The sequence below is a fragment of the Arvicola amphibius genome, chromosome 3, assembly GCF_903992535.2.
Source record: "Arvicola amphibius chromosome 3, mArvAmp1.2, whole genome shotgun sequence".
In the NCBI taxonomy this organism is placed as follows: domain Eukaryota; kingdom Metazoa; phylum Chordata; class Mammalia; order Rodentia; family Cricetidae; genus Arvicola; species Arvicola amphibius.
Genome location: NC_052049.1, coordinates 93,397,189 through 93,423,972, shown reverse-complemented (window position 1 = coordinate 93,423,972; position 26,784 = coordinate 93,397,189).

Genomic DNA, 26,784 nt, shown 5'->3' with positions numbered 1-26,784 from the left:
GAAAGAGAAACCCAAATTAAGACCCTCCTCTCTTCCAAGCTCCTCCCCTATCTCCCCTCTCCCCGGGACCCACTCCTCCTCCATTTTCCTTCAGAAAAGGACAGGCTTCCCAGGGATATCAACCAAACCCTGCATATCAAACTGTAATAAGACTTGGCACATCCCTTCAGATTAAGGCTGGGTGAGGCAACCCAATGGGAGGAAAAGGGTCCCAAAAGCAGTTGCTATATTTCATTAGCAGAATAGGAATATCAAGTTCTCCCCTAGACACAGAAACTCTCTAGTCTCAGGCTCTTGGCACAATAGGCTTTAATATGAAAACTTACATACATGTTTGCTTATTCTACAAAGATCTCAGATAACTTATGAAGAAACAAGAAAGAAAGAGCGAAGTGGCACAGACTGGGTTAAGGGATTTTTAAATGATAAACATGAATGTGAGATTCCTGGAATTTGGATTTTCAGATTATAATCATGCATTGATTTACTTAATTAATTATAAATTATCAGTCATCTGGGTAATTCAGAATTACTTTAATTCGACAGCAAAGTTTATCTTCACTTGGATAATTTTCTTTCTTTCTTTTTTTAAGAAAGAGCAAATTCATAAGAATTCTCAAACAGGCCGGGCGGTGGTGGTGCACGCCTTTAATCCCAGCACTCGGGAGGCAGAGGCAGGCGGATCTCTGTGAGTTCGAGACCAGCCTGGTCTACAAGAGCTAGCTCCAGGACAGGCTCCAAAGCCACAGAGAAACCCTGTCTCGAAAAACCAAAAAAAAAAAAAAAAAAAAAAAAAAGAATTCTCAAACAGGAAGTGTTCATGAGGCATGGATCCACCTTCTGACGTTACTGGAAAAGGCAAACAAGGTACAGCCACCCTTCTTAACTAAATGCCACGAAGCCCCCTTACTCCCTGGGAAATTTCTGTTTGTAATCTGTAAACCTTTCAACCAGTTTCTTATAGGATGAACTTTCAGATTTTTTTTCTTATTAGTTGGCAGGGAAAGAAACTTGTCTGTAGTCTTTGCAGGTTTAGTGTGGCATCCACCCTTGTGCCTGGTTTGGAACCATGCGTCTGGTATCTAGTGCTGGATGGTGGGAGAAGGCACAGTCCTAGGTTCAAGAACAAGAGGCAAAGCCGGGCGGTGGTGGCGCACGCCTTTAATCCCAGCACTCGGGAGGCAGAGGCAGGCGGATCTCTGAGTTCGAGGCCAGCCTGGTCTACAGGAGCTAGTTCCAGGACAGGCTCTAGAAACTACAGGGAAACCCTGTCTCGAAAAAACAAAAACAAAAAAAAAAAAAAGAAGAGGCATGATCTGTCCCAGCATGCAACTCTCTTCCCTTACTGACCTGGAAGGTTCTCAGACCTCCATCAGGTTCCTAAGCACATCTGTGCAATTCAGTACAAGCAAATCAACATGCTTCCCACGTGGTTTTCCTCACAAAGTGTGGTACAGAATATGGTATTCATATGACATCAGTGTTGTTGACCAAACTCTAAACTCTATTGAAGGGAAGCTTAGGTCTCAAAAGACACAAAACCCCAATCAGGTTATAGGAAAACGCTATGAGGCTTTAATCATTAAAATGGATCTCCCTCCCTCCCTCCCTCCCTCCCTCCCTCCCTCCCTCCCTCTCTCTCTCTCTCTGTCCCTGTCTCTTTCGTGTGTGTGTGTGTGTGTGTGTGTGTGTGTGTGTGTGTGTGTGAACTATTGAGTACCCCTTGCTGTCATGGAAAAGTGGTCGTCTTTATTCAATGAAATTGTCACTGAAAGAAAGTGCAGTTGGGCTAACTTGTGTATAATTTGATGCATATAGCCTCCTGAGGAAATGTCTAGAATAAGACCGTGCCTCATCCACCTCTACCAAACAAGAACGCGAGGCCAGCCTCTGGGAATTCCATTTTGATAAGAGCATTCCTAGGTGCTTAGGAAGGGTTCCTTAGGGCACCCTTCTCCATCAGTGCTTCTTGGCACTTATTTTGCAGTACCACAAATCGCCTGTAGATGGCTGTACCCACCTATTAGCTCCCTCACATGCTGTATGCAACTTCCTGAGCTCTGGTGGTAATTCTCTCTGAGCTTGAGACAGGGGCTCTGTGATGTAGCCACAAATTCCACTGTCCTTAGAGATAATGGATGCTTTTATGCAGGAAGGAAAGGGGGTCACTAGAAAGGTCCATGTGGCAGAAAACTTTGGGGCAGTCATGATCTCTCAGCAGAGTACAGGGACGTGAAGTAAATGTTGATAAAGCTGAGGATTCCATATTCTCTTTGGAATGTCACAAAGTATCTTAATCTTACAGATTCTCTAAGATGTTCTATGGAAACACAGGTTAATTTGGCTTAACTTAAAGTTTTTGTGAATCCAGTCCCAACGGATATGAAATTAATATGCTTGGAACAATACACCGTTGGGCTTGATATCTACAAGGAGTCTCAGGGTTGGGGCAAACGTGAAGCCTTGTCATTTTTCTGGATTCCAGGGAAGTTGCATCAGATGCTGCCTACCTATGGCTCCTTGCTAAGTGTCCAGATATCTTGGATGAAGAGCAGATATCTTGGATGAAGAGCAAGGGCGGTCCAGCACATTTTGTAGAAACCGCCTAGTTCTCCCAAGAATGGGGAAAGAAGCATTCAGTTTACAGGACACCTCACCTGGGCCAGGCACTGGGGCAGATGCTTTTCTGTGTTGCTAATGAGTTATTCGTGGCGTTCTCCAGGGCCATACCACCTGTGTGCCACTGATGGAGGGCTGATAGGGGATCAAGAGGAAGGGAGTTAGTTTGCATGTTAGCGAGTGGTGCATCTTAGACTTACCCCCGTTTGTCTCCAATGCCCTTACTTTGTATTTGCTCTAGTATATTACATTGCTAGACTACGAAGGTTTATTGCTAGACTAGTATGAAGGTTATTCAAGTTGATTTAGCTCCAACAGCAATATGTGGAAAAGGAACATCAGGAGACCCAGGTTAAAAAGCAAATAAACAGCATTTCCACTTTCTGACTGCATGGACCCGGAAAAGTTAACTGACTTATTTGAGTTCTTCTACCAAATGGGAATTATTTACAGAAAATTAAGTAGAATTAAGGTATAAACTAAATGCATAAATGATGCTTCAATATGTGTATGTTGTATGGTCACCCAGTCCTTGGTGTCTCCGTTCATCTTAGCAGGTGTAGCCACTTCTACTGTGTGTTAGGCTAGGAAACATTCATCCCAAAGGCACATGACTTGGTGGTCCCTTCTTGACCAGCCGTTGAGTCTCTGAGTCTTGGAATTTTGCCATAACCAGGTCAGATAAGAAACCCCAAGCAATGTCTCAGTTATCAGAGTGAGGGCTATATTTAGGGTGCAGCTGTGAGTGTGGATCCCCCACAGGCTCTGGGAAGTAGGTGGCACAGTTATCTGGTGAACTTGATACATGCAGACAGGCTCTACTGAGGGTTCTCGGTCCAATAATCCCCCTCTTCCTTCCCCGCGCCTTTCTTCTCCAGACTATCCTTACACATCTTCTTTGTCTTTGGTGGCTTGGTCTTTCTTTTCGTGGGGTTTCACAAATATTTGCTTAAGTCGAGAAGGCAGACTGAAAGCCTTGGACTGCCCCTGAGCTCTCAGAATGTGCCCTTCACCTGCACAGGTTAAAATACGTGCGCCTTTAGCAGAAAATTTAGATACTTCTTACAAAATGAACAGAGTTCTCCCAGGCAATACATAGGTGCCCCCTGTATCTTCTCAGGTGCCCTGTGTATTCCTGCCCCACCATGTGCCTGCACTCACGCCTTATACTTCCCGGGTCATCTGTGTTCCACTATGCAAATTTCTACCCTAGCCCCCGACGTCCCCCCCCCCCAATAAAGCTCTGCCGGGCTTTTTTCTCTATTGCCCTAAAGTGGGAAACTAGATTGATAGAGGCTGCATTTGTCTGCTTTCTGTCATTGTCACACATACCCGAGACACTCAGCTTAAAGAAAGGTTTATCTGGGCTCCTTATTCAGAGGTTTCAGCCCGTGGTCCCTTGGCTCTGTTTTTCCAGGCACGTGCTTATGCACGTGGGAACAGGTACCAAAAGAGGCTGCTCGCTTCAGGAAGGCTAGGGGAAAGAAGGATTCAGAACCAAATAGTGCCTGTGTGGATACACCCTCAGGGAATTAACCTCTTTCCATTAGAGTTTGCCTCCTAAAGGTGCTGCTACCCCTTGACAGTGGTAGCGGCATTCAATGCATGGGGCTCAGGGGGGCATTCAGGAACAGAACTATGGTGTATATCCATGAAAGTTTTACTCCCCCATCCCACAGGTCAGTGTTGGCTATGCTCCAGTGAATCTTCAATCCCCAGTGACTGTCATGGTCTAGATGAGGTTTCAGCCTTTGCTCTTCAACCAGTACCAAAACACAGCCCTCCACGTGGGGGAGAAGTTTCTGCACATTTGGACTAAGGGATGCTTAAGTTCTCCTAAGCCCTTTGCTCATGCAGCAGGCAACTTTCCTGCCTGGACATTATTTTCTGAGCATCAAGGTAACTATCAAGGAGCTCCCGGAGGGGAGGAACTGTTTCCTGTGGGCATGCCGCCTTCGCTCCAGGATCTGGTGTTTTCTGAAAGATGGTTGAATCTGACTGATGTACTTTAGATGTATTCAAGGGGGATTTTCAAAGCCAGTTATGCAGATCAATTTGGATAAACCAAAAGACAAAATTGGAGGCAGTTTGTCGTGGAGTAGAGTTTCACAGCGTGTCTCTCACTTTATTGCAACGCTGAAAGACCATCAGAGCACCCAGTGAGGAGGCTATGTTGAAATCTGAGATAAAAAGAGAGTAAGTTGAGGCAGGACCAAGCTCCTCCCCCTGCATCAATGCTGAACAAAGCATCACAGGCAATGGACCTCAAAAGATAAGTAAAATGATGCACAAAACTCAAGTCCAAATGATTGAAAACCTCAATATAAATCCGACCACACTGAACCTGATAGAAGAGAAAGTGGGAAGTAGCCTGCAATACATGGGCACAGGAGACCACTTCCTGCGTACAACCCCAGTAGCACAGACCGTAAGAGCAACAATGAATAAATGGGACCTCCTGAAACTGAGAAGCTTCTGTAAAGCAAAGGACACGGTCATTAAGACAAAAAGGCAACCTACTGAATGTGAGAAGATCTTCATCAACCTCACATCAGACAAAGACCTGGTCTCCAAAAAATAAAGAACTCAAGAAACTAGACATTAAAATTCTAAATAACCCAGTTAAAAAATGGTGTACTGAACTGAACAGAGAATTCTCAATGGAAAAATTTCAAATGGCCAAAAGATTCTTAAGGACATGTTCAACTTCCTTAGCTATCAGGGAAATGCAAATCAAAACAACTTTGAGATACCATCTTACACCTGGCTTAAAATCAAAAACACCAATCATGGCCTTTGCTGGAAAGGACATGGAGTAAGGGGAACACTCATCCATTGCTGGTGGGAATGCAAACTTTGGAAATCAGTGTGGCGGTTTCTCAGGAAATTGGGAGTCAACCTACCTCAGGATCCAGCAATACCACTCCTGGGAATATACCCAAGAGATGCCCAATCATACTACAAAATCATTTGTTCAGCTATGTTCATAACAACATTATTTGTAATAGTCAGAACCTGGAAACAACCTAGATGCCCCTCAATGGAAGAATGGATAAAGTGTGGAATATATATGCATTAGAGTACTAGTCAGCGGTAAAAAAAAAAAAATGACATCTTGAATTTTGCATGCAAATTAATGAAAATAGAAAACACTATCCTGAGTGAGATAACTCAGACCCAAAAATATGAATATGGTATGTACTCACTCATACGTGGATTCTAGCAATAAACAAAGGACATTGAGCCTATAGTTGGCGATCCTAGAGAACCTAAGTAATAAGGTGAAACCAAACAAAAACATATATAGACCCTCCTGGAAATTGAAAGCAGATAAGATCACCAGGCAAAAGTTGGAAGCTTGGGGGTGGGGGTGTGGTGGGGGAAGGGGAGGGGGAGAGAGAAGGAAGAAAGGGGGGTTGGGGAGAGCTTGGAAGAGTGAGATGGTTGAGATGGAGGAAGGACAGATATGGGATCAGGGAAGAAGATATCTTAATTAAGGGAGGCATTGTGGGGTTGGCAAGAGTCTGGACTCTAGAACGGGTCCCAGATGTCCATAGGAATGTCCCCAGCTAGAACCCTGGGCAGTGAAGGAGAGGGTGCCTGAACTGGCCTTGTCCCATAGTCAGACTGATGACTATCTTGAATTTCACCATAGAACCTTCGTCTGGTGACAGATGGAGATAGAGTCCCACATGGGAGCATTGGACTGAGCTCCCAAGGTCCAGTTGAAGAGCAGAAGGAGGGAGAAGATGACCAAGGAAGTCTGGACCACGAGGGGATGATCCACCCACTGAGACAGTGTGCCTGAACTAATGGGAGCTCACCAAAGCCAGCTGGAATGGGACTGAATGAGCATGGGATCAAACTGAACCCTCTGAATGTGGCTGACAAGTGGGGCCGACTGAAAAGACAATGATAATGGCACTGGGATTTATCTCTATGGCATGTACTGGCTTTTTGGGATCCTAGTCTGTTTGGATGCACATCTTCCTAGCCTGGATGGAGGGGGGAGGGCCTTAGACTTCCCCCTGGTCAGGGTACCCTGCCCTCTCTTAGGACTGGAAGGGGAAGGGAGGAAGGTGAGTGGGGGAGCGGGAGGGAAGTGGATGGAGGGGAAGAAGGGGAAATTTTGATTCCTAGTATTAATAAAGTAATAAATTTTTAAAAAAAATTTAAAAAAATAGAGTAAGTTGTAGGCCTAATTTGGTTTTGGTCACAGAGACACTGCTTCTCTGAGGCCAAAGATTGTCAAAGTATGGTCTCTTTAGCATCTTGTTTGGCATGCTTAATCTCAGGCCCCACACAGGAACTATGAAAACAACAGGGGCCTAGAAACTTGGGTTTAGCCAGACTTCCATGTGATTGCCATTCACACTGACGTTTGAGAGATACTTGTGTCTCAGTTTCTTCATACTTTTCTAAGACTAAAGCTCCTTGAGGGAGAAAGGGTTATTCTATCCTGGCAGGGAGTGCACGGAGGGAGCTTGAAGCTTTCTGGTCACATTGCACCTGCATCAAGGCTCCACCTTTTAAAGGTTTTAAAACCTTCCCAAACAGCACAGACTAAGTGTTCAAATGTGTGAATCTATGGGGAACTCATAACATTCGGTTCCCAGCAACTTGAGCCGTGAGCTCTCTGCATGAAAGCCAGCAGAAATGGAATTTTGCTTTGGCTTCAGCATTAGACTTTAGCCAAAACTCGATTTCATTCATTCACTTGTTAAATTTAATCTGTAAAATTTCAGGTTTTCAAAATGAAAAATTCCAGAGATAGATTATGGAGATGGTTTCACAACAATGTTAATAAGTTTATGCAACTGAAATGTGTACTTAAAATAGTTAAAGTGGGAAACTATATTAGGTATATTTTACTTCAACAATGTTTATTTTTATTAACTGATTTTATTCATTTATGAAGCAAAATTAACTTCACCTTTTCCCCATTGGGGTAGTATTTTAAAAATTCCAACAATTTTGCAGTCTCTGTCCTTATTCTTCATATTCATTCATTCACAGAGATGAATCTATTTTGAGATTCTATTTGAGATTCTAATTCCCCACCACAAAATCAAGTGTCTATTTCCTCCCCTTCTCTCTCTATCCTCACCTTGCTTCCATCTAAACTTTTTCTTGGAGGTTCTTTTTTTTTTTCTTTTGTTTTTTTGGAGACAGGGTTTCTCTGTGGCTTTGGAGCCTGTCCTGGAACTAGCTCTTGTAGACCAGGCTGGCCTCAAACTCACAGAGATCCATCTGCCTCTGCCTCCCGAGGGAGGTTCTTATTTTTATGGTTACTTAGTGTTTAGTAATTTACCCCTGGGAGCGAAGTGAGCTTAGCTGCTGGATGAATGTGACAGAGAACTGGGTGTCACACAGAAGAGGGCCACGCCCCTGCATGGGTCCCTGCAGCCTGTCTTGAGAAGGAACACGTGGTCTAGAAGACAAAACACTGCGGAGATGCTCGTCACCATAGGCAAGAACCCCAGATGACCCCAGCTGACTAGATGGTATGTGTTTTCTCACATAGAACAGAAGACATCGCTTTGTGGTAGCCTGGCCACTTTAGCCTGGTGGCTTCCCACTAGTGTGTGGAGCTTCTTTGGAAGCAAGCTCTACCTATCAAAATTCCGACTCAGAAAGGTCAGGGTGGGACCCAAGGCTTTGTATTTCCTAATATGGCTTAGGTCTACACTTTGTGAATGACTACTGGGGTGGGAAGGGGAAGACATGGAAAACCCTTAGAGATCCATATGAGGCTCACACGGTGGGTAACCACAGTGTAGACAAGGATGGGAGAATTATGGCACTAACACAAATTTGTATGTTATTTCTCTTGTATTGTGATGCATTAAGGGTAAGTAACTTAAGTAATTTTTCTTCATTTTTAAAAATGGGAAATTGTCATGAAGGTAATTTTCATGTGTGTGCCTATGTGCTTGTGTATGTGTACAAGTGTTTGCATGTGTATATCTGTATGTGTGTATGTATTTGGGTATATGTGTTTGTGTATTGTGCATGTGTGTGTGTGCATGTGTATATATATGTGTGTATGTGTTTGGGTGTGTGCATGTGTGTATGTATGATGTATGTGTTTGTGTGTGCACATGTGCATGCATCAGAATGTGTGTAGCTCTCCACTAATGTTCAGTTCATGTTACCTTCCATTTAGCTAAGCTACCTTGTGTGGGGAGTGTTAGCATAGTGAAGGGAAGGTCTGAGGGCTGGGAAACCCAGAGGAAGAAGAGTGTGATTGGAAGGGGTTAGGAAGTGAGAAATAAAATTAAAACCCACCAGCAGCAAGGGCCTGGCTTTGGCCCAAACTTGTAGTTTTGAAACCTCAGAGAAATTGGCAACTGGAGTCCCAGAAAAGTCTATCTAACCGCAGATGAATCTCACTTGCTCTAAATCCTCTGTAAGGCTTTTGCTGGCCATGTGTTATTCACAAGAGTGATGAAGACTCAAGACTTTCCTGAAACCTCAAAAGGCGCATCCTCTCAGACAAGACAGTACCCACGGATGAAACATGAAGAGAGCAGTGTTGCTGTGTCCCTCTGGGGGTTCAGTCACGTTCTCCTCTCTCGCCCCCATCACGAGTCTGTGGTGCACACAGTGGGGACACCTCCACAGTCACAGTGTGTGGTACACACACACCGTGGGGACACCTCCACAGTCACAGTCTGTGGGACACACCATGGGGACAGCTCCACAGTCACAGTGTGTGGTACACACACACCGTGGGGATGCCTCTACGGTCCCTTTCTGGTCTTGTTTCCAGAGGAAAGCCAAGTTCTAACCAATGGTGCTATAATGACACAAAGTCCTCTGAGGTGTCGCCAGGGATCCCAGTATTCTTCCAGGTAGGAGCTGTGGCCACCTGATAGCAAACTGAGGGGTGGGGCTGACAGATCACGATATTGTGGGTGACACAGTCATGCAAGTGTTATTAGCAAGTCCTCAAAATGAGATGTGTTCAGGTATTATATCCCCATCATTGTATTAAGGCTCATTTATTTTTAGCATTTTTCTTTAAAAAGAGAAAATTTGGGTGATTAGAAAAAATAAATATCCAACCCTGTAAAGTGAGAGGTGATGAGTCCAAGGTCAGCTTCACTGGAGCAAAGAAAGCAAATGGCTCTGCTGCTTCTGAGAGTCTCAGAGTCCTCCTCTCTGCACGTACAACATGGCTGGCCCGGGACTGCAGCCCCACAGGAAGCAAGCCTAAGGATGCTCATGCAGAAACCGTCTTGTGTGGGTATTTGCCCTGGACAGTGAGGCCAGTATTGTAACAGGGAACTGACTTGGGCGCACTTTCTTCTAGGCTATATTTCCTACAATGGACTTTTCTGAAAGACCTCCAAGGATCATATTAGTAAAGTGCTTTAAACGTTTGACCAACTTTTCTCTCTCGATCACTGTGGTCAACAACACAGTTTAGTAAAGGAGAAAATTATCCAAGTCCAAGTGTTTAAAAGAAATACTTTAAGTCAGGAAGTTAAAAACCTACAGTTTAGCCTCAGTGTTGCTCACGGTCCTGTTCTCTGAGGTGGGGAGAGGATTCTTGCTTCTTCCGGAGCTTGGTGGCGGTCTGTCTTCCTCCTTCAGTCTATTTTCCTGCATGTGTTTAGTGTCTGGACTCCTGTAGGACTGTCCCCAGAGGAACCCTTTGCTCAGAACCTGACCTTCCTGAGCTTCCCACCCAGGCCTGGCTGGAGAGAGCAGAGGAAGAAAGAAAGCCGGCCAGCAACTGGCCAGGAAGGCTGTTCTGGACACCTGCAAACAAGTGAGTCCATTTCATTCATTTTAGCTTCTTGTTTTTGCAGAGAATAAAGGACAAAATCCGGCCAACCATCTCTCACAGTGTCTGCTATACCGTAAATCCCTGTATATACCGACCTGCCTTGCATCTTGGTCTTTCTAATGTGTGCTTGAGATAACATCTATTCTCCAGCTCTTGGGTACACATCCTGTTTTCTCACCAGTTCATTCTAGTCTTCCATGTCCTTGCTGAAGTTTTGTCTCTTCTAGTTGTTTCTGCATCAGTTGTGTTAAAATCCTCTGATAGTCAGTGTGGTAATATTTTTTCCCTCCGATTCTGTTAACTTTTGTCTTGTAAGGATTGAGACTAAGTTAGGATAATCCCAAAGGTCAGCATTGCTGCATCTTCAGGGTAGAAGTGGTTTTGCCTATCCTTATGTGACGGCCAATGTTACTGCCAATGATGCTTCTTGTCATTGACTCTTCCTTTGCTCTGCACACTGCCTTCTTCCCCACATGCCTCTGCAAATGGGCACTGTGTTGTATTCAGAGTCAGGAGCATCTGGGCCTTGGGCCTTGGGAAGCTCCACTCAGCTTAGTCACCAATATCACATTGGCTTGGTTTTCTTTCTAAGCAAAAGAGATGGGTGAGGATAACAGAGCTAACAAATGCTGCCATTTTATCCCAGGCCAAATTATCCTTCTCTTCTTCCTCCTTCTTTTGTGTATGTGAATGTGTGCGTGTGTGCGTGCGTGCGTTTGTGTGCGCGCATGCGCGCGTGCACCAGTGGTCAATCTTGAATGTCTCCCCTATCACTCTCCACCTTATGCTTTTGAGACAGGGTCTCTCATTCTACCTGGAACTCACTGACTTGGCTAGGCTGGCAGGCTACAGAGCCCGGGGATCCAGCCCCGAGACTGCAATCAAGCATCTGCAAACCTGGCCTTTTCGCTGGAGACCTAGGGGTTGAGTGGAGCCATCTTTGTGCTCCTCAATTGTTCTTATTCCTCCATGAGAACAGACCACCACCCCTCTCACTGGAGGTCATATGTTAACTCTGATTTATCCTTCATTTCTAAAGGAGCTGCCCCGAACACCTCCCCATCCCCACCTGCACATGCACACTAGTTAGGAGAGCTTCTTTGGTCGTCTCTGGCTCCATGTGCAGTTTGTCATTTTAGATCACTTATGTGTCCGTCATTTGTCTTCCTCATGACACATCGGCTTCCATGTGTCATCATGCTCCTGGACTGCCATAAATCAGGCATGTGTGTGTGTTCTTGCATGTGTGCATGTACATGTGCATATTTGTCTTTGTGTGTGTGTGTGTGCACGCATGCACGCATGTGCAAGTGTGTGTGTGGCTGAATGCAACAGGAAAGACTTTCTGGCATTCCTTTTTCCTGACTTTGAATACCTGCCAACAGCTTGCCTAGTTTTCTCTGGATCATCCAACTTTGGGTCTCTCCTGCCTGTCTGGCTTTAGTTCACAGCTCTGGGCTGATACCATCTTGATGCCATGCCTATGTCCTGCTCTATCTCAGATTTGATAGTAGATCTCATAAGGTCCATCGATGACCTTGCTGGGTGATTGGTTCACAAACACGTGTTGTCTCAAGATGCACACATCCTCACCCTCCAGGAACTCATCTCTGAGTGTCCATTTTTTTCTCAAAGGTCCATGTGCTCATCGTTAACAACTCTCCTTATTTGAACCCATCCCCAGTCTATGACTTGTGGAATTCTTTTGAATCTGAATCTACCTTCCCTCTGCCCTACTTGCCAGGTCTTTTGGCTTAGACCCCACTCCATGTATTCATCCTGGCTGCTTAACATTCCCCCAGCTCCTGAACTCTGCTCTCCCGTTTGCGATCATGGAATTGCTTGGTAATGTTGCCCCTTGCATTCTCCTAACCTAGTCCACACTTCTAGTGCCATCTTTGCGCAGTCAGGCTGGAACTTTAGCCATCCGAAACCTTCATTTGAGGTCCTCTTTCTTCTTCTGTCTGGACTCCCTCACCACACACACTCCTGCCCATCAAAAGGTAGAAAGTACTGCTCAGCTCTCTCTGTGAAGCAACCCCTCATGGAAGATAGCATTATGGGGGATAAAAACCAGGCATAACAATGGCTTCCTCAGCATCAACCCTGTGGTTTCCTATACAAAATTTCTTCAAGATTACATTTAATGTTCTCAGGAACATGAACAAACCATTTTAGCCTTCACTGTTCTCTTCTCTCTGATCCCTGGCCACAGCAATCTAAGTCATTTTAATTATGATACATATAGAACAAAGTTCCCTAAAGCTTTATTTGAGTGTACCCATATTTCCTCAGTGAGGACTGGAACTCCTAGCAGGGCTGATCGAACCAAGGTCTCCTAACTCCAAGTTCACTGTTCTTTGCATTGAGTTCGTGTTGTATTACTTGGGGTACATGACTCTCTGTGATGAATTCCACATCTCCACAAGTGCTGATGAATAATAGCACTGTTTATGGAAGGTGTACATTGGGCTCTTTTGGAAGAAGGTTAAACAAAATACTGTATTTGATCAATTGACATCTTGGTATACTTGAATTATGATACATTTTGTAAGAAATAACTTCCTCATAGTTTGATGATGTGCTTTATAATCAAGAATGTCTTAGATGCAATAAAATTCTATCTTAAATAGTGTGTGATCTTTTCCATTTGGATGAAACTGTGTATACACTCACTGCTTCTTATATTTAATCATAACAGACAGCTGTTTAGCCTTGGGCTCCGGGTTCACAGGGGCACAAAGTTGTGAAATAGTCTGACCTGTGAGGTTCTCCTTTGGCATTTCAGAGACACTTTGAGAAGAGGGGAATGAGTAATAATTTGCATTCCCCATTTCCCAGAGGGCTATCCAGAACCATCCCTCTTGCTTCTGTTGTCTACCCCTCTGAAATGTAAAAATATACATGAAAAGACTATGTCGGGTCCACCTTTCCACAGTGGCCAGACTCTCACCATGTTTTTTTTCAATGCTTGGAAAAATGAGGAGTTATTTGACTAGGGTTTCAAACGCGACCTCTGCTAATCTGTTATGTATTCATCACGTGGATTGTTTCTCTTTGGAAGGGAGTGTACGATTCCCGTCTGTAGAAGCAGTAAGGACAGAGGAGACTAACGAAGCCCAGCCACTCTCAGCCCACAGCAGACCCCACAGAGAAGCACGTGCCATCCTGAGAGCAAACACTTTGTTAGCCACAACATCTTTAAACCTTCTCCCCCTTTTTTTATAAAGCTTAGAAAACATAGTAAATGAGATTTATTCTGAAATGGGGATTTGTGTTGTGGTACTTAACTCCAGACCTGCCCCTTCCTTTTGTGGATGAGTTAATGGTTCCCTTGCCTGTACAGACGGACTTCTCAGAACACCAGGACCTGCAGGGCAAGATCTCCATATCTGATTTCACAATCTTGTACCTCCCATCACGGACCTTAGTTTTCAACAAAAACAGTCAAATTGGTATTTCTATCTCTTGCTTGCCATTATAGTTTATAAGAAACGTTCAGATTTATTATCTTAAAATTTCAGCTGTCCTTCTACGCCCATGTCTCAGGTATCATCTCTCACAGGGAGCCTGCTCTGCTTTCTCTGGTTGATCCTCTCTGTCTACCCTTGGAGCCCACCTAGCTTCCCTTGGCACCTGTTCTTTTTGTTTTATAGTTTTCTGAGGAATTGTTCCATAATACTGCAGTTAGTCTTAAGTGTGGTCTGTGCTGTTCATATCAGAACCACTGAATCTCACCCCAAACTGCTGGCCTAGGACTTTCAGGATGGGATTCAGAAATAGATGTACTTGGTAAGTTTCCCCCCCTCTGACTTTGGGGACCACTTGTGTAAAGTAGGTTCCTTGCCTTCTTGGTAAATTACAAAACAATTCACACATGAGAATGAAAACATATCTTCATGAAGGTTACCTCCAGATTGACTGCTTTGCCTGAGCCAGCATCCATGTTCCCAGACACCTTTTAACTATTTTAGGCAGGCCTAAGTTGTTTAATCGTTTCATTTAAAACTTTTTAATACAATCAAAAATTTATAGCCATAACAGCACGACCACTCCGGAAGGATTCCTGTCTCCTTGGTCTCATGGGCAGGGTAACACTCCCATCCTCTTTTCTTTAATATATGGTTTATTTTTTTATATTTAAAAATTTCCATCTCCCCCCTTCTCCTCCCCCTTCTCTCCCTTCCTCTCCACCCATACCCTCCTCCCTCCCTCTCCAGGCTAAGGAGCCATTGGGGTTCCCTACTCTATGTTAAGACCAAGGTCCTCCCAACACCCCCCAGGTCCAGGAAGGTGATCAACCAAGCTGAGACTGAGCACTCCCATCCTCTTTAGCTGGAAACTAAAGAACAGGGCAAAGAGGATGTTGCAGGTCCAGTGAGCTTCCTGGATTGTTTGAATGTGCCCAAACTATCAAGTCTAAATAGCAGATAAATATTTCCTCATGAAAGAGGAGGTGGAAGGCAGGCTAGAAGCAGAGAGGTGGCAGTTTATAGAGCTACCAATAAAAGGATTTGACTCCAAGGTGGAAAATCCACACGCAAGCACCAGTGTGAGCCTCAAATAGCTGGGGGTAATGTTAGCCAGGAAATGGGTCTCAGTCTCACAGGAAGATAGTAACTTCAACGGCTGAAGACAGATTCTCTCCCAGAGCTTGCAGAAGGGCTGTGCTTCGGCCTTGAGTTTGACCTTGTGAGACTTCACTGAAGCCTGGGAGAGCCACACTGCCGGCCCTCTGACACTAGAGCTGGAGGATAGTTATTTCAAGTGTTGCGACCAATATGGAGTGAATGCTCTTGGTAGTCAGATTCAAACCCCCTATGTCGGTTTACACTGAGATCTATTTATTTTTTTGAGACAGGGTTTCTCTGTGTAATGGCCCTGGCTGTCCTGGAATTCTCTCTGTAGACCAGGCTGGCTTCAAACTCACAGAGATCCACCTGCTTCTGCCTCACGAGTGCTGGGATTAAAGGCATGAGCCACTACTGCCCAACTTGTTTTCTTTTAAACATATAATATATTTATTAATTATTTGAGAATTTCATACAATGTGTTTTAAAAGAAAAAATCTTTTGAAATTAAAGTATAATTACCTGTTTCTCTTTTCTTTTTCCTCTCTCTAATCCCTCTCATGGTTATCTCTCGAATTCATGGCCTTTTTACTTTAACTATTGTTATGTATATAATATATATATAATATATATATATATATGTGTTTACATATATTCTTAAATGCATAAATACAACTTGTTCATTCTGTATAATGTTATTTGCATGTATATAACTTCAGTACTGACCACTTGATATTGGACAACTGACTATTTCTCCTTCACTCAGAATTCCTTAGTTGCCCGTAGTTCTTTGTGTAGGGTTTAGGCTCAGTGAGATTTGGCCCTTCCATGTTAGTATGTCTGTAGGTATTGTTCTTGCTTAGGTCTTGTTTAGGTAGCCGTGCTGATGAGATGTCATGGGTGGAGTTTCTCCGTTGTTTCTAGGAGACAAAACTTCACAGCTGACTTCTTATTCCTTTGGATCTGGCAGTCATTCCACCTCTCTCCTGGAATGACCCCTGAGGAACAGGAATTATGTTGTGTCTGTAGAGACTGACTACGACATGATCACTTGTTCTTGATCACACAAACAAATTGGTTGTGTTTTTCTTTAATGGCCTCTGTCTGTTGTAAAGGTAAGCTTCCTTGATAAAGAATGATGCCTTCACTTACCTGTAGATATAAAGACAAATATTTAAACTGTAGTTAAGGATTAGTAAATTGGGAAATTGTAGGTTTGCCTCCAAGATCTATGACTTCACTAGCCCAGGGTAGTTGGTAAGGTGTGGTTCCCTCTTGTTGAGCAGGTCTTAAGTCAAATAAGGGAACTGTTGGTTACCATCAAGTGTGTGTGCCACTACTGCCCCTTAGAGTCACCATGCCATGGTAGTTGTTATTGTGGTCCAAGCATCATAGTTGGACAGGCCTATTGTTTGCTTCCCTCAACCGGAGGCTGGTATGGTACCTTTCAGTAGCATAAAGCCAGTCCTCAGAGCAGAAACTTTTCGGTAAGAGCCAGCTTAGCTGCTCAGGGTTCCATGTCTAAACTGCATGATGTCCAGCCATAGGGACTTAGCTTCTACCTCTGGAAGGCAGTCAAGGAAATATCAACAGATTATAAAAGTTTTGGAAGTCTCTTGGATAACTCTGGCTAACAACCCAAAAAGTGGACTTCTCATGCCTGGTGTTTGGGTTTTTGTTAGGAGGTTTATGGCTCTTATGAGGGAGCATTGCCAGCTCAGGTGGGAAAATTTCATATAATTAATATATATGTATATTATATTAAAATACATATTATATATAATATTAACATATCTGTTAATCTATGTATATATTATACATCAACTTATTTGTATTATATGTAATTTTAGTTAAGTGTATAATAATATGATTCATTATGAATTTTTCAGATATACTTCCTGTTATCTTACCTTCCTCCATCCATCTCCTTCTTATTTTGAGTTTATTAATTATTCATATTTTGGGTTTTCCCACTTATAAGCCATGGACCAGGTTAACATGTTCCTCTGTCACCTGTATTTCTTCATAAGTTGATGGTATATTAAGTGGCTCAGGCAGATTCGGGTCTGATTTTTGACAACAGTGGCACATACACCTGCGTTGTCATTTTGGGAAGCACCTATGGCTGGCCATCTCTTCTTTTGTGATGATAGGACTGATTCATCCAATGGGAAGTTTCATGTCAATATATATGTAATATATATTATAATGTATTATATATATATAATATACACACATACACACACAGAGTTCACTGATGTCTATTACCTAGAAGCATCTCTTCCTCAGGTGTAACCGAGTGACTATATTATAAATCTATCCTTTTTTTTTATTCTCTTAGCTTGAATCTTCTAAAGTGTGTCATCTATTCATACAAGAAAGTCAGAACAGTGACTTGATTCTGTGAGGCCATTAAGGCCATAAAAGCCTGAAGTTTTTTGGGGGGGTTCATATGTACACTTATGCATATGTGTGCTGGGACATGTGCACTTGTGTAAATGCACATGGAAACCAAGGTTGATGTCAGATGTCTTCCTCGACTGCTCTCCGTTTAAAGTACTCAGGCAGTCTCTTGAGGAGCCCTGTGTTCTGCAGCTTGAGTAATTAGCTCTGCAGCTTTCCAGGGAGACCCCGCCTCTCTGTTTTCCAAGAACTCGTATTACAGGTGGCTTCCATGCATACTCAGATCTTATGTGAGTGTCGGGAACCTGAGTCCCAGTCCTCATGCTTGATTGACAAGTACTTCAGTCACCAAGCCATCTCCCTGCGCCCCCCCCCCAAATCTGCTACAGAGTTGGCTGCATTTGGAAGATTATTATACAGCCTCAGGCTCCAAATTAAAAATAGAGAGAACATTGCAAATTTGTTATAAAAACTCCATCTATGAACTTGTACAAAATTCTAGCACTTGCTTCAGAACAAGTCCTTATCAAATGCCTGCTGTGTCAAGAAATCTTCCTGGACTGATTTCAGGTGGGATCCCTAGAGAGCTTTAAGGGACATGCTGCAGTGTCCTCTATGGGGAGACTCCTTCTCAGTGTGTTAAACATTGGAGGTTCCTAGCCATCAGAGGCCCATAAGGCCTTTGATAGCTTCCAATCTGTAGCTACGACAGTGGGCATGCTCAGCCCAGCTTCTCAGGGCGGCTCCAAGGTTTGTCCAAGGTGTTCCAGGGTCTTCAGTCTGTGGCTGTGGCTGGTTTTCTGCTTGACCAGGAGCATTTTCTCCTGAGGGCACCAAGGAGCAATGCAGAGTAAGAGGCAATGATCTGGTTTTCCCCTCAGCTTGGCCATTAACTGGGTGGCATGTTGCTGGAGCACGGCTGTGAAGGAACAGGGTCTCTGAGGTATCTTCCGGTCCCAATGGTGGAGTGGCATTTCATTTTTGTTTTAATAAATGAGGCTTGCCGGAGGTTTGGAGAGTCGAACAGCCACACTGGCCAGCCTTACAGACAAGGCCACAATAACACACACCTTTAATCCCAGTAGCTGCACTAGTTTGCTATAGAAACTGGGTGGTGTGTGTCTTTAATCCCAGTGGTGCACACCTTCAATACCACCCCTAGAGAGGATTATAAAATGGGAGGAAACAGCTCTCAGACACAGTGTGGTTCTGACATTTTTGGAGGCAGGATTGCCATTTTGGACTGAGGAAGAGGTAACAGCCAGTGGCTGGCTGCTTTGCTTTTCTGACCTTCAGGTTTAACCCCAATTTCTCTCTGTGTGTTTTTATTAATCGTGCATCAATATGTCCCTTCCTCTTCAGAGTGCAAGAAACTAAAATGTCTGAGGTTTTGTCTGCTTCTGTCACCTTTCACAACATGACTGGTAGAACACACTTTGCAGTCCCAGGACTCCCCTAAAATGACTGCTGGCCCTCTAGCTCCGATGAGTTGAGTGACTGTCTCTCTAATCGCTATGACCCTCTCAGCCCTGTTCTGCATAATGGAACAGACTAGAAGCTGAATATTTGTCTGGACAATTCTGATCAAACACGTGACTTCCTTTGATCTTTCAGGCAAAACGAGGTCTTCTTCCTGAATCCCAACTATACTGACTCAGGCCACTTGTTCAGCTCAGAAGGCAGGGTTTTCTGGGCTCATTAAGGCCTTTCCTCAGCTGCACAGCCCTGACAAGACCCTGGGCTCTGTGCTTTGCTTCAGTAATAGAAATAACTATTGGCAAGTGTGGAGATTGGCCTAGAAACCTGGACTTCAATGGTGCCAAATCATTACCTGCTTCTGTCTGCATAGTCAGGATCTGGCCTGAGCATTCCCAAAGAGGGACAGCTGGAATGAAAGGCCACCAAGGGCAGGGGAAGGTGCCTGAGTGACAAAACTATATTGGGAAAAATTAGGGGTGGTTAAGTAATCTTTCTGTTTTCATGCGAAGAGAATTAGCTTGGAAATTCCAGCCGGTATGCTTTAGCGCTTAGGCGAATGGTCACCATCCATGGGAGGCTCACATTTCTTCTTGTACTTTTGCAGGACCAAATAGAGCTCCTTTAAAGCTGTGATTGTGAAGTTGGGGTGCAAGAGCATATGATAAATAAGGTGTCCTGCTTTTGTGACTGGGCAGTGAACAAGCACTGGACACCAACAAGTTGATTTCTTTTGTGTGACCTTTCAAAAAAATTTGTTGTCTTATGGTGACTAAAGAAGACATATGCTTCATTAATTCTTTCTCTTTTAGTCTTCCAAGAATCTCTTTAATGAAGTTTCATGGTCCTGCGATACACAGGGATGCTGGGAACAACAACCTCTGCATTATCCTTCTTGTAGCCAGAAAGATGGGCGTGTAACCTGGGACGTCAGCTTTAGTTATCCCATCTCCACGGCTCCATGAGTGGTCTGGAGATGTTGCTGGCTACCTAGGGTAATGAGAATATTCAAGAAGTTTCTGAAGCTGCTTTCTGCCTGGGCTGCCAAAGCTGTCTGATGTGTAACTGAGCTCCCTGAAGCCACACCTCTCTCCACAGTGTCCTCGCCTTATAGAAGATGCTATATAGTGTGGGAAAGATCAGTGCTCAGAAAACTTAACCAAACATGAAAACGGGTCATGTAGCCATATTTATTCACCACCTGTTTAGGACATGCACTCAGTTTTGAGGCCTATATCACTACCACCTCCCCCTCCAAATAAAAGACTGCTTTTAACTTCAGCAAACATGGTAAACATATTTTGCTACCTTGTGAACTTGGGTCTCTTGCTTCACTTCCTTGCTTCTTTGTCTATGTCTAAATGGAGGAATAGTGTCACCCTCACAGGACTGAAGACCACATGAAACCGTGTATAGAAAATGCTCAGCTCAGCAGCAGTCCTACAGGGAACACCCAGGACACATTTGCTAAATAAAGAAGTGGTATTTGTTGACTCACTCAAAGGAATATCCTCACCAGGAAGCTAACGGCTGCGTCGGTAGGTGGGTCATATGGAAAGTTTGTGATCAAGGCCTTCAACACTAGGAACACAGAACAAACCACCATACAGCTCTCCTTAGTAAGGTCAACCATTTAACTAGTTAATCCATTATATTTTATGTTAAAATAAAAGGACACATAACAGACTAGAATATAAAAGTCCTCTGGTCTTTTGTACGAGGTACGCTGCTGCTTTCCTCTTCCATGCAGACTCTCATGGCGGGGTTCAGGTGACTGCAGTGGGACAGCTTGGGACTGGGAGATAGACATCATGGCTCCAGGTGGTCGAGGGGACCGTGTGAGGTCTTGGCAAGCCATTTAACCTCTTCTCTTTGTCGTCATTTATGGATTTTAATGCCTCACTTTTGCCTCTTTAATTTATGCTTTCCTTCTCAGTGGCAACATTCAGAGGAGACTGAATGTATTAATTTATTAGCTACAGGGATTGACTAGTTTAACTTTAGGATCAATTCTTTGATCATATTGTGAGTCTGTGTATAGTGTAGTATCTCATGATTGGAACAGATATTTTTCAGAAGTATAATATACCTGAATTTTTATGTTGATAATTGAATATAGAAGTTTATTTCAATCACATTTAGTGATAATTTTATTTCTATACATTATCTATCATAACATGTCCATAATATGTATATATCATATCATGTCATCAATGCTGTGGCATATATTATCTACTATGCTATACATACAGATGAAATTTTATATATGGTATAGAAGAATGTTTTTTCATGTACTTCTTTTCTTCTTATTTATTTTTGTTTTAATATATCCAATGGCAGTTTCCTTTTCCTCTATTCCCTCCACTTCCTTTCCACCTTCTGTCTCCCCTAAATCTGCTCATCCTCCATTTCCTTTCAGAAAAGAGCAGGCCTCCCATGGATATCTATCAAATAGGGCATAACAAGATACAATAAAGTTAGGCACAAACCCTCATATCAAGGCTGGGTGAGGCGTCTCAGTAGGAAGAAAGGGGTTTCAAGAAAAGATAAAAGAGTGTGAGCCACCTCCACTCCCTAGCTTGGTGTTTTGTGGGTCTTCTAAGAGAAGAATATGTTTAAAGCCAAAAAAAACTTGGTTGGGCATGAACCTAAAGAGGAAAGCCCTCTGACATTTTATGGAAAGAAAAGGATTTCATAAATGTGGAAGGTTAACTTTGCTGATGGAGTTGAAATCATTGGATGCTTGTTGGATATTAACTGGTTCCTCTAAATTTCACAGCCCCCTTGTGATTGAATAGCCATGTGAGGCATTATAGTCCTTTGGCAATGAGTGGCACAAGTTGTTCCAAAACTGAGATTGAAAAAACACTTCTGCAAGACACCTCCTCAGCTCTTCCATCCCCTACCTGAGATAGAAGTTGAGTTTAATGGAGTCACGGGATAGGATCTATGAGGATCTCTGAGGCAGTTTAGTGGAGATGCCTTATTCCATTTGCGTTGCTATAACAAGATACTTTAGATTGGTGGCTTATGAACGACAGACATTTCTGTCTCACAGTTTTGGAGCCCAGGCTATCCAGGACCAAGGTACTGTGGACTTGGTGTCTGGTAAGGACTTGCTTCCTTCGTGAACAAAGACCATTCTTTTGTAACCTTTTGTGGCAGAAGACACAAACAAGATTCCTTGACCAGAACACCAATCTCATTCACAAGCCCTCCACCCTCATGGCCCAACTGTTTTATAAAGTATGTTCCTTATACTACCACCTGAGGGTTGGGATTTCAACATGTGAATTTTATGGTGACACAAACATTCTGATCACAGCAGGCCACAAGGTTTTCATAGGCAAGGACTGAATCTAGCTGTTCCTTATGTCCCTGCATGGAATACACTTGTGTGTGTGGGGGGGGGGGGGTTACTATATTGACATTCCTGTAATCATGTTTCTATATACTTTCTCATTCACTGCTCAGTGTCCTAATGTGTCTTCCTCTGGAGAGCCGATCCTGGCAGCTTTCTAATATTGCTATAAAGGGGGCTCCTTCGCTCCATCACATTGACTAGGGAGACCATGTCCCTGCTCTATGCATCTGCCTCTTACCCAGACCTCCACCATAGCTTCTCAGCTTCTCTCCTTCAACTTTCTTTATGTCACCGCAGGGGAGATTAAAGCTCTAATTTGGTGTTGCTTCTTGGTTGCCTAAAAGCCTTTGATGGCCGTCTAAGTTTCCTGGATAAGATCACAGTCCTTTGTACAGCATGGTAGGGTTAGCACTGTGCCCATCTCTTCTTTGTGTATTCTTTGCCTGGCTACCTCTGCATGTGAGGACCGTGGGAAGGCCTGGTCTTCCTCACTGCCCCAACAACGCCCCTTTGACATACTCGGTAAGCACTCTGCACTTCAGACCTTTATGCCAGCTGTGATTTGAGTCGTTGTCAGAGCAAATGATTGCTTGATGTCTTCCCCTCTCTCTGGATAGAGAAGCCTAGGTCCCCATACATACCTCACTTTATCTTCAAGGTGAGTATGAACAATTGGTGCATGTTCACCCTTTTTTTTTTTTTTTTTTTTGGTTTTTCGAGACAGGGTTTCTCTGTGGCTTTGGAGCCTGTCCTGGAACTAGCTCTTGTAGACCAGGCTGGTCTCGAACTCACAGAGATCCGCCTGCCTCTGCCTCCCGAGTGCTGGGATTAAAGGCGTGCGCCACCACCGCCTGGCTTGTTCACCCTTTTTTATAAATAATCTCTGATCCAGTAACTGGAAGATTTTCTGCCCATGTCTGGAAGACACTTTTCTCCTGTTGGTTCTGGGATAACAGGGTAAGGATGAATGCATTTATCTTTATAGTAATAATGTTAATGACAATAGCTGATTCTTAGACATCGCCACATTAAATGTTTTATCTATAGTCCTGTGGACAACACAACTTTGTAAGTTTTCAATGATCCCACTTTATAGATGAAATACTGAAGCAGAGAATCTAAGATAATGCTATTAGTGAGTGGTAGAGCTAACACTCATACTTCTGAAAGCACGACTCTCAGTTCCCAGGCCTGGATTCCATGAAGCTCATGGCTCAGTCCTTCCATTTTCTATTTCTATAGAAGCCACAGTGGGGACTGACATTTACCAGGCTGCAGAGTAGCAGCAAGATGAGTGGAGGGTCTAGGAACCATGAGGGATGCTCAGTGATATGGATGGAGCACCAGGAACCATGAGGGATGCTCAGTGAGACGGACAGAGCACCCAGGAACCATGAGGGATGCTCAGTGAGATGGACGGAGCACCCAGGAACCATGAGGGATGCTCAGTGAGACGGACAGAGCACCCAGGAACCATGAGGGATGCTCACTGAGGCGGACAGAGCACCCAGGAACCATGAGGGATGCTCAGTGAGACGGACAGAGCACCCAGGAACCATGAGGGATGCTCAGTGCGATGGATGGAGCACCAGGAACCATGAAGGATGCTAGTATAACCAGCTGTGCCTCTGTGTGCCATTTCAGTGTGTGTATGAAATGGGCTTTGAAGTCATCCAAGATAACTTTTTCCATTATAAAAATTGTCTCTGTGACTTGGAAAAAGGTTGGGTCTAGCACTGAACACGATTTTACTTTTCTTCATATTAATTTTGTTTTCTGCCAAAAAAAAAAAACCAAAAAAGATTGTACCTTTAAACAGTCCCAACCCCCAACAAGGTGCCCCTGGAGGGAATCATGGGATCAATTTTTCCGACAGGGACTATGCAGCTTGGCCTTACAGGCTTCAAGCTTTTAATTTGCTTATACATGGAGTGGCTGGAGCTCCATACATTACCAAATCAATGCAAATCAGTTTACTTGAAGTTGGTTCAATTTTAAAAGAATTTCATTAACCAGCAATAAAAGGCCCGGCTTAATATTGTTATTATAGGATCTCAACCTCATCAGGAAGAATTCTTTTTCTATAATGATCTTAATGTTTATATTAAGGCATTTTCTAAGAGGGAAAGGGGAAACGAGGAAGCATTCTAGAGAAAGATGCCGAAAATCATAGATTTTATTCACAGACTCTGGTGTCGGACCTCCCGTTAAATAAATTTTCCCAAATGACAAGAACCTCGGGGAGGACATGTGTTTCTTTAAACATCATATGCCAGTGTAGAGGAACTTGTTTCCCAGACACATGTTCACTGCATCATGTAATCCACACAGAACCATAACCACTCTAAGGCAGAAGAGACCTCGGTGGTGTTGGGTAAAAGGACTTCATTTTACAGGAGAGGAGATTGATGCTAGGAGACAGTAAATGTCAATCAAAGGCTAGCCATCTGGTTAGGGGGACCTGGAAATCAGGCCCATGCTCCCTTTCCTTACTCCCCACTGCAGCTTTGCTTGCTGGCTCCACAGCAGGTGGTGAGAGGCTTGATGGGAAGTTACCTCCTAGACAAGAAGGAATTCCCACAAAATTCAACTCCGTGGATGAATATGGTGACCGGGGACTAAGTGAAATACATCAGGCATAATAAGGCAGATGCTGCTCTGCCTGTACAAGGCCTCTGGAGCAGACAAGCTCCCAGAAGCAGAGGGTAGCATGGGGGTTGTCTTGTCAGCAGCTGCAGGGAGGGAGCAATGCACTGCTTTTCAGCCTTGACAGGTCAGTGACTTCTAGGGATCTGTAAGGCACTGTGCCCAGAGCACAACACTGTGGAGTACAATTGCGGACTTGCTAAGTAGGCAGATGGCATGTTAGGCGTCTTAGGCACAGTAACATAAAAATGAAAACAGTTTTGAAAAGGGTTTGAATTATTTTCTTGTTTCTGTGATGCAATGTCTGCCAGAAGCGGTTTGAATCTGGGGGATCTATTTTGGCCCCTGGTTCCAGAGAGTGCACATAGTCCATCACGTCATGGAGAGTCTTCATGCAGCCCATCATGGTGCAGAAGATGTGGTGGCTATAGCCGCTTGGTCCAGGGCAGCAGGAACATGCAGTGTGACTTGCTCATGTTTAGGGGAATCAGGAAACAGACACTAAACTGAAATCACAGGTGAGCTATAACCTTCAAAGTCCACCCCAAGGACCTTGCATTTGAAGCTAGACCTCACACCCAAAGATTCCACAAGAGGCCACTTGGAAGCAAGTCTTTGTGCTTTTATGTGAAGTTGACCATCTGCATTGGTGACTTGGACATAGGATTCCAGCATTTTGGGTAGTTTCTCTTTTTCTTCAAAGAACTTGAGAAAATGCCTTTCAGTGGCTAAATCCCAAGAGCACGCATGATGCCCAGAAGGCAATTTTTAAAGAGGAAGATTCTGCTCCATCTCACCTGGGATTTTCTCTATGTCACCTAACACCCTCAACCTCATCTTCTCCACGAGCTGCTAATTGGCATTGTCTAAGCCTTGAGTTCCTTCTAGGCCCCAAGGAAGCTTGAGTTGGGGCTGGCAAGAGGTCAGCCTCATCTGTCCCCCTCCATGGCTGCTGGTCCGCTGTAGTGAACCCCCTTGTGTCCTCTAGGAGACTTTGTTGCTTTTCTTTCTCACAGCCCCTTCAAAGGAAAGGTACTCGGGGTCTGCAGGGCACCCTGTCCATCTTCAGGGCCAAGCACAGAGAACAGGAACAGAACAGAAGGCCTGAAATCTGACTGCCCAGCTCTAATCCTCCAAAGAGTCCCACACTGTGGGTACCAAAGTCTCATGCAGACTAATCACAAAATGGGCATCATGTCTACTAAAGCTGGAGAGGAAAGAGAGAGCTCCTGGTTAGAGTCAGTCGGCTCATACCAAGGTTTCCTGATCACATCCAAAGTCCACAGTCCCCACCTACAACTCCGGGTGCCAGGCTAATCAGACAGCTCAGATTTATTGTTCATAAGGCTGAAGAGTGGCCCAAGCATCTACAGTCAGGGCTGAAATCGGCATGGGCCTGAAGCTAGGAAACTGCTAGAACTTTCACTGGGGAGACAAAGAATTTAATAAGATGCATAAGTTTGTGCTTTTCACATCATTTTATGTAGAACTATGTGGCCTCCCAGGACAGCTATGCCACCCGCAATGACCTCCTTACATTGTAGTGTAGACTTTAGAGGGACGGGCTAGTCCGTGTCCCCACTGCTTCTTCGTCTTCACCAGCTGCCAGTAAGTGCAGCATTTATTTTCTTGTGCCTTCGGCCCTTAGCTGCCACTTGTTTCATTCATTATCAGCAGCCCCTGACAGCTATGATGTCCTACTGGGGTTTCTGCGGTGTGCAACCACAGTGCCAAGACAGAAACACACAGATGTGGAAAATGACAGTGCAAAGCGTGGCCGACTTTGACCCACGCTGGTTCCCAGCACCAGGAGAAGCTGCAGCTGTGTTCTGCCTGCTGCTCAGGGTTCCTAAGTAGACCCTGAGAGAGGCCACTGGCCAACAGGAGCTGACCTGAAGCTGGGGCTTTAG